At 56.5% G+C, this 8,133-nt stretch overlaps 1 long non-coding RNA gene across 1 annotated transcript; it reads right to left on the bottom strand.

The window, feature by feature from the left end:
- Window positions 1–354: 354 nt before the first annotated feature.
- LOC133049815 (uncharacterized) lies at window positions 355–7,487 on the bottom strand. Its single transcript, XR_009691485.1, has 5 exons — window positions 7,320–7,487; window positions 6,925–7,023; window positions 3,146–3,359; window positions 1,547–1,673; window positions 355–1,452 (listed from the first exon to the last, which is right to left on the bottom strand). It is a non-coding gene; the product is annotated as an uncharacterized LOC133049815 (long non-coding RNA).
- Window positions 7,488–8,133: the final 646 nt, after the last annotated feature.

Here is an 8,133-nt window from a genome sequence, read left to right as displayed (position 1 = left end):
TGAGACAGGCCCGCCTCTGAGCAGGCAGCTCCCAGAGTCACCTCTTGCTCCTGGGGCTCAAGCACCCTGGAAGCAGGCAGGCTCCTATTTGGCCCAGGCTATGCTCCTGACCCAGGCACCTGGGTAGGGGTGAGGCTTTCAGAGGTCGTTTTCAGGCAGAGGAGAAGGAGGAAAACAGGGTTGACAAGCTGGCTGGTGAGAGGAAATTAGCTTCAGAAATCCAGGAGAGCTGAGTCAGCCTGTGAAAGCAGACCTCAGCCAACAGGACCTATATTCAGACCACACGACCCTTAGACTCTCTATTTTGGCATTCTGATTTAATTTATGTTGCAGGACGGGAGGGTCATGGAAGGACAGTCTATTAGCCCTTTCCCCATGGTGGGCTTGGAAGCCTTCTCCTCTGAGCTCCTTGCTGTGTGCAGATGGTGTTGTGACTGGAAGGTTCTCAGGATGAGTGCAGGGCATGTCCTGGAGCCCAAAGTGCCTGGGGTTGCCCGTGGGGAGTCTGGAACCCAGAGAGGCCAGGCCTGGGCCAGGCCAAGAGAGATTCCAGCTCTAAGGGATGTGAAGCTGTGCCTTCCTCCCCCCAAGCTCCGTGTGTGCGAGGACTGTGAGTCACTGTGAGACTCAGAAGAGCAGCACCCTGCCTCCTGCTTGTCCTCCCGGTCTCTGCCGTCTCCAGAGACAGAGAGGGCTGTGTGGGAGGGACCCGCACGGGGCTCAGGCTGCGCTGTGGTTTTGCTGGTGACGGGAGAGCTTGCTGCCCCTGCGTCCTGGGCCTGGACCCCCGAGGGTGGCTTGTGCAGGTAGTGCTGCCGCTGCGGGGAGGCCGTGGGGCTCTCACCCTCCCCCCGGGCCTGTTCCGACCGTGTCCAACAGCCTCAGTGGCCGCGGCTCGTTCGTGGTCCCGCCTTGTGACAGCTGCCAGCTCCCGCCTGTCTGCCCCCACCCCTGTGTGAGTGCGTCCAGGATCGCCGTCTCCGTAAGCTGCTTGTGGCCCAGTCCTTAATCTCGGGACCTGGGGACACTCGCTGAGAGCTGGGGACGCAGGCGCAGCTCAGTGCGTGGGCATCACCAAGTCGCCCCTGCTCTCCAGGGCAGCAATGAGCACCTGCTCCCAGCAGCGTGGCACCTTGGGCCCTGGGAGGCCTCCCTTTGTTGGACACTCGCTGAGGGGCCAGCACAAACCGCAGGGGTCTCCTCGGCCATTCCCGGCAACCGTGGCATTTGGTTTCAACCAGCCTCTGTTCTATCCCTAGTTTTCAAGGGTCTAGAAATGGGAGCACCTTGTTTCTAAAAACCATCCTCTCTAAGGAATAGAAGGTCTTGTACTGCCTGGACCAGAGAAAATCCCAGGGGGTAAGTCACTGCCCTCTCGGCAGACAACATGCCAGGCATTTTGTTGCTTGAACCGATGGGTTTTGATACAGTTACAGCAGCAGCACCTCAGGCCTGGAGATCAACAGAAGAGGAAAAGCAATTCTTTAAAACAAAACAGTGATTACAGCTGCATTTCCAGTTAGATTGACTAAGCAGATGTCAATACCTCTGCCTATGGAGACAGGCGGTGTATGTCCCGGTATGTTCCAGCCAGAGCCCTACTATGGAACATACACCCTGGCCTTTGCACTCCTTTCCAATGGGCTTGGACAACAGCTACAAGCCCTGAGGAACTGTCGAAATAAACACAGACAAATCGCTGTCACCCTCAAAGCCCACCCAGGCCGGTCCATGTGCCCCTCAGGGTTCCCTCCGTCTGTTCTCTGCCCCTCTTCCCTCCCTTCCCTCTTTCCTTCCCACCTTCCTTCCTTCCTTTCTTTTAAAGAACAAGGTCTAGAAAGGACCACCACAGCACGTCTTGAGAGGGTCTGCACGCAGGCGCTTCACGTTGGGGTTGTGTCGGGGCCTAGGGAGTGGGGTCCTGTGGGCTTCGCAGAACTTTCTCTCACCACACAACCTGCCTGATCTTGCACGGACCCCTGTGCTGTGACGGTCTCAGGGCAGTAGTTCCTGGGCACAAGCTGCCTTGGAGAGGAGCTGAGTGTGGCTGGCACGGCCCTGGGCCTCCCCAAAGAGGTTTTGTCAAGGTGCTCAGGCTCCGGAGCCTGAGCCAGCCTCCAACCCAAATCCCTCCCTCCTCCCCAGACAACACTGGGAACCTCATGGATGGAAGTTTCAGAGGACACCTGCCTAGTTTGGGGCTTGATTCCCAGAGCCTGGCACAATGTCTGGCCTGAAGCGACTCTTGTCAATGAGGAGACCGGGCCAGTGGCCCTTCCTAGGCTTCCCTGGATGACACCTACACAGGGTTCCTGTAGGACCTCCATCTCCCTCTTTCCTAGGAGGGTCATTTTTCCCCAGGAAAAAGTGCAGACTTCGACAGACAGCCCTAGGGTCTGCATGAGACCCTGTCGGGGGCCAGCAGCGGGGTGGAGATCTCCCTGAGCTGGTCAGGGAAGGGGGTGCAGAGTTAAATATCATAATGGAGTCGGGTGTGTCCACCTTCATCCCCAGTGGCGTTTGTTGAGCTTGAGTCCTTGCTGAGGCTTGGCCGGAGGTGGCCGTCCCAGCAGAGAGGCTCCCGTCTGGAAGGGGCTGCCAGAGGCCTCTCCCAGCCCAGCCCTCCTGGTGCTCCAGACCTGCCGCCCCCACCTTGGGCTTCACAGCAGCCCCGGACGCTGCCCCGGATGCTGCGGGTGGAGAGGGCACCAGACGGTCCCGGGGGAGGATGCTGCCCTCACATCTGCTTTGCCCCTGGCCCCGGGGGCCCTGCAGGGCTGCTTGTCAGCTTCCTCCCTGCTGGGGTGATCTCTGCTCCAGGGGCAGGGTGGCCGAGGCAGGCTCTGAGCTGAGGCCTAGCTGACTCCCAAGCCCACACGGTCTTTCAGGGCTGCTCGTGGCCTCCAGATGGGGGCAGGGAAGGAGAGAGGCCGTGGCCGCTGCAGAGGTGCTGGGCCTGGAGCCCGCCAGCCTCCAGGTTCGCAGGAAGCATGAGGCTGCCCAGGCCAACCCGGGCCTGCCGGCGGGAGCCCCGCTGTCCTGCCCCCAGGCCGCGGTGCGCGGCCAGCGGCGGCTGAGGATGGGCACGTGGGTCTCCCTGGTCCTCTGGAGAGGAAGATGGACTTCAACTCCTGTTTGAACTCACCAATGCTCCTAAAGTCACTGTCTGAGATTCAGTCCTTGGGCTCGTGTTAGGATAATCGTGTTCCGATGCCGTCTCCCCGGGTGGCTGTGTTCCGCGGGGGTTCTTATCACTCCCTGCACAGTGCTCGCCTCCCAGGCCTGGCTGCTCCGGGATGTTTGCTGAATGAATGAGTGATTGGCGTGTTCAGGGCAGCTAAGGTTCTGGGTTCACAAGGCTGAGGAGAGGGGAGAAGCTGATATCAAGCTCGCTGCCTTCACAAAGCCCCCTGGGGCTGAAACTAGCCATCTTTCAGTCCAGGCCCCTCCGGAGGGAGAGATAATGTGTTGAAAAGACAGATGTCTCTGCATCCAGAGCGCTCTTCAACTTCCCAGCGGTCATTTCCACCCCTTTTTTATTCCTAGGAAACCTTCTGGCCCAAAGAGACGCCAGGTCCCCCCCAGGTAGGATGCACCCTGATGCTGACAGGCGGGTGAGGAGCAGAAACATGGAGGGCTGAGGGCAACATGCTGTGTTGATCGTCAGGAGAGGCTTTACTGTGTGAAACTTGTGATCGCTGTCCCAGCAGTTAAACCTCGGGGCGCAGGAGACAGGGCTCAGAGAGTGAAAGGGGCACATTCTCCGGCCTCACACCCTCACGTGCCAACCAAGGGGCCCCCAGACCCCCCACCTCTCCCAGACCCTGAAGAGGAAAGAAGAGGGAGTCCAGGCCCGGAGGCCTGGCCGTGCCGGCCCACCTCTGCCTGCCGAGACCCCCTGGGCCTCTTGAGAGGGGAAGACCCCCCTCCCAGGTGGGGGCAGAGGGGGCTCCTTCCCCCCCTTATCTGCTTCAGGGGGAAACAGAGCACTGTCCCTCTGTGCAGGCTCTGGAGCACGGTCCTCCACTGGGAATCACCTGTTTCTTGCATCTTAGTGGCCGGAGAGAAGTGAGTTTGTCTGTGAGACTCTGCAGAAATTCCAAGAGCGAGGCAGGGACAGAGGCTGAGGAGACAGAATCTCGTTGAAGGGAGCACCCGCCCACCAGGTGCTCCCGAAGTCTCTGGGGCCTGGCCCAGGCCTGTGCTGCTCCTCAAGTAGAGTCTTGGGAGCACCTGGGGCCTGGGCAGGCCCAGGGAGCACCCGCCCTTGTCTGAGGCTGGGGCCCAGTGCTGGGGCGGGAGGCAAGCGATGGGGGGTCAGCTCGGGGCAATTCCATAGCTGCCCCTCCAAGGAGGGCACTGCCAAGCGCCTGAAGCTTTTATCCGGGGGTTCGGGATGACTCCTGTGCGTGTCTGCATCTCTGTTTTTGTGTGGGTGTTAGTCACTCAGTCGTGTCTGACTCTTTGTGACCCTGTGGACTGTAGCCCACCAGGCTCCTCTGTCCATGGAATTCTCCAGGCAAGAATACTGGAGTGGGTTGCATTTCTTTCTCCAGGGGATCTTCCCAACCCAGGGATCAAGCCTGGGTTTCCTGCACGGCAGGCAGATTCTTGTGTGTACGCCTGTGTGTGCCCATGTCTGTGTGTCTGAGTTTACACGCCTGTGTGTGCTTGTGTGTGCTCATGCCTGTGTGTGTTTCTGCATGAGGCCATGTGTGTGCTGCACAGCCACTCTGGCCTCGCTCCAGAAAGTTGTCCTTCTCTCCTCAGCCTTGCTATTGATCTTTCCCCCACTAACCAACTCTAGCCCTGACCTGGATAGGGCTGTATGTCCCGTGGGGTTCCCCTGTGACCCTGGAGGCCTGACATTACCTGTTGACTGTTGGAAGCATCTGAAAGGCAGGAGTGGATATGAGATCCTGGTTCCTGGACTTCCAGGCCCAGGTTAGCCTCCCACCTCTCCTGATGCATAACCCTCTGACCTTTTGTTTTCTCATCTGTGCAATGGGTATTCTGATGACTACACAGTTGATTCAAAAGAACAAATGTCAAACCCCAGCACCATGTCAGGCTCATAGCAAATTCTCTGGAAGATAGCACTCTGGTTGTCTCGAGTTTGTTCTGTTAGGAGTACTGGGGAGGAATAAATCCTGAGGGCATTCTCCAGTTGCATCTGAAGTCAGAGACAGAAGTAGGAACAGATCCAGGTTCTGAGGAATTAAGTCCGCATGGAGGAGTGTGTCACTCAGCCCCTTATTATTATTACTGTTACTAGTAGTACATAACAGTAGCAATTACAAATTTGAACAGCTACAACCACAGCTAACATTTGCGGAGTGTCTACACTGTGTCAGTCGCTGAACAATGTGTGTTACCGTGATCTACTATTTCCTGTCATCCTTGCAACAATCCCATTTTATAAATGAGCAAGTGGGGGATTCCCTGGTGGTCCAGTGGTTAGGACTCACTGCTTTCCCTGCCAGAGCCCAGGGAACAAAGATTCTGCTAGCCATGTGATGTGGCCCCCACCCCCCCCAAAAAAGAGTAAACGGACCTATCTCCCTGTGTGTTTATAATTGCTTGCATCTTTTAGATAAAATCAAGAGCAAGTGTGATATGGTGAGAAAGCATAGAACTGGCAGTCAGAAATCCTGGAACTTAGGCTTAATTGTGCCACCAACGCATCCCAGGGACGCAGGCAAGTCATTCTCTCGAATCTTCACCGAGCCCCGCTGTGCTTCTTAATGGAGGTTTTTGCTACATCACCACGGTGCCTTTGCACACACGGCTTCTCTACCCAGGTGCTGGGGTCGCTCGGACCCCACCCGTCCGCCAGGCTCCAGGACCTGGGAGCCCGCCCCGTGCCTCCTAGCCACAGATTGGCGACCTTCCCTGTGAGCGCTCTGTGTGCGGCGCCCTCCGTGCTGAGCCCAGCAGCGCCGAGAGGTGGGAGCGGCCAGGGCCTTGCTCACAGACGCTGCTTTCGGGAGGCCTGCGGTTGCCATTTGAAATCGCATTAGGCGGTAACTTGAGAGAGAGCTTATCAGCTTGTCTGCATTTGGAAACAGATTTGAATAACATTTCTGATTTGTCCCAAGCTTTTTCTGGGGATCTGGACAGGATCAGGGAACAGGCTGTGGATGGAGCCGGGGCGCCCTGGGGGTGGAGGGGAACTTGCTGGGACCTGCTTGCTTTTCTGTGCACTCAGGCCACCCGCCGCCCTGGGCACCTGTGCGCTCGCAGCCGGAGCCGTTTCCTGGAGCGGGCCACTGTCCAGGGGATGTGCGCATGTGGTGTCTCCCCCAAGGTGGCACTTGGTTTGGAAGGCCACACGCTTTGTAATTAGACCACGAATTCGTGCTCCATCCTTTTGTTTTTGGGGATTTGGTCTCTCACTGGATCCCTCTCTCGAGTTTTCCTTCAGGAGCCTGTTCCTTTCTTCTTGTCTGTTCCTACCTTCTAGTCCACCTATCTACCTGGAGGCCGGCCTGCTGGTGTCCAGCTGACTGCTCTCTCCCTCCTTCACTTCCGCCTCCTTTCCTGCCTTCTCCTTCAGCCTCATGTTTTTCTATTTATTTTATGTATATAACAACTCCTCCACAGCATAGCTCCATGAACTTTACAAATAGCAGCTCATGTCATCCTCACAAAAGCGCAGTGAGGAGAGTACTGCAATCACCTGAGGTTTAAAGTGGCCTTTGTAGGTTTGGGGGAACTGCGGGGGCCTGGGGGTCGGGGGCAGGGGCAGGCTGAGATGAGAGAGTCACTGCCCATTCCTGCCAGCTTTCTAGTCAATGTGTCTGCAGAAACCTCCAGCAAAGCAGAGGACCTGCCCCTCCTGCGGTGTGGATTTTCCCAGCCCATGAAGGGCATCCTGCTCCCCAATCCCTGCCCCGAGCCGAGCAAGCCCCCAGGAAGACTTACCCCTCAACATGCCACGTGGTGACTTCCCACGTCCTGAAAGCCTCTTGTAAACTTCTGGGCCAACAGGGCCACCTGCTGGGACTTGGTAAGACACCTCACCTGGTTTAGTGAAGGAGTTTGTCATTAATATATCTTTTGAGGTTATGAATCCCCATTTAAAGATGAAAAATTAAGGTCTAGAGAGGTATAGCAGTTTGCTCAAGGTGATCCCACTGAAACGTGCTAGGGTGGATATTTCAGCCCAGGCCTTCCTGACTTAGTTCTACTTAGTCACACACAAGGGCCTCTGTGACATGAGGTAACAGTAGGGAGATCAACGGCTATACCAAACAATCCCCAAGTCTCTGTGACTTGACACCATAAAAGTGTGCCCACAATTCCCTAAGCAGACTCACCTGGGTGTCTCCTGGTGACTGTCCTCCAAGCGGTGACTGAGGGGCCCACGTGTCTCTGCTATCATCTCGGGCTTCAGGGTCCTCAGCTAGATGCTACCCAGCAGATGAGGAAAGAACAGAGGATGGGGTAGGAGGTTTAATTGTCTGGGCCTGGGAGTAGAGTTCATAATCTCCACCACCTTCCACTGGCCAGATTCAGACACTAGCTACAAAGGAAGCCGGGAAATGTAGTCTGGTTTTGTGTCCAGGAGGAAAAGAGGAACTGTTTAGTGAACAACCCAGCCTCTCCCATACAAAGTCCAGTCTGTTTCCCATTTCAACAGCTATGACGTCCTGGCCACTGTCTCTTAAGCAGATTGTATTAATTTTTCAGTTTTCCTTCCCTTCCCATCCTTGTCAAGGTGCGTTCTGGACAGAGTGTACTTCTTCGTCCCAAAGACTTGCCTCATGATCTGCTGTAACCAGTGGAATGAGGGCAGACATGAGATGTCTCACCTCCACCCGAGGGCTTCCAACGTTGTGTGGTTGTGTTGGCCTTTCGTCCCCCTGCCTTGCACCTTGAGAGGGGTAGGCCTGGGTGGCGACTGCTCCTTCAGCCTGAGCCCTGGAATGAGTATGTGAGCAGAGCCCAGTGGAGAGCAGAGATGCCTCAGCCGACTTGCAGACCTGTGAGCAGGAGATGCGCGCTTGCTCCTGTTGGAGTTTTTGTTTCACAGAGCGTGGCAGTGCTCGCTGGCCTGCATAGACTGTCTCTCCCGTGCCCTGTGATGCCATCGGATGATGCCACACGTGATGCTCTTGGCATTTGTGGAAA

The sequence above is a fragment of the Dama dama genome, chromosome 4 (assembly GCF_033118175.1).
Source record: "Dama dama isolate Ldn47 chromosome 4, ASM3311817v1, whole genome shotgun sequence".
NCBI classification, from domain to species: Eukaryota; Metazoa; Chordata; class Mammalia; order Artiodactyla; family Cervidae; genus Dama; species Dama dama.
This window is presented reverse-complemented; position numbering and strand designations above follow the sequence as displayed.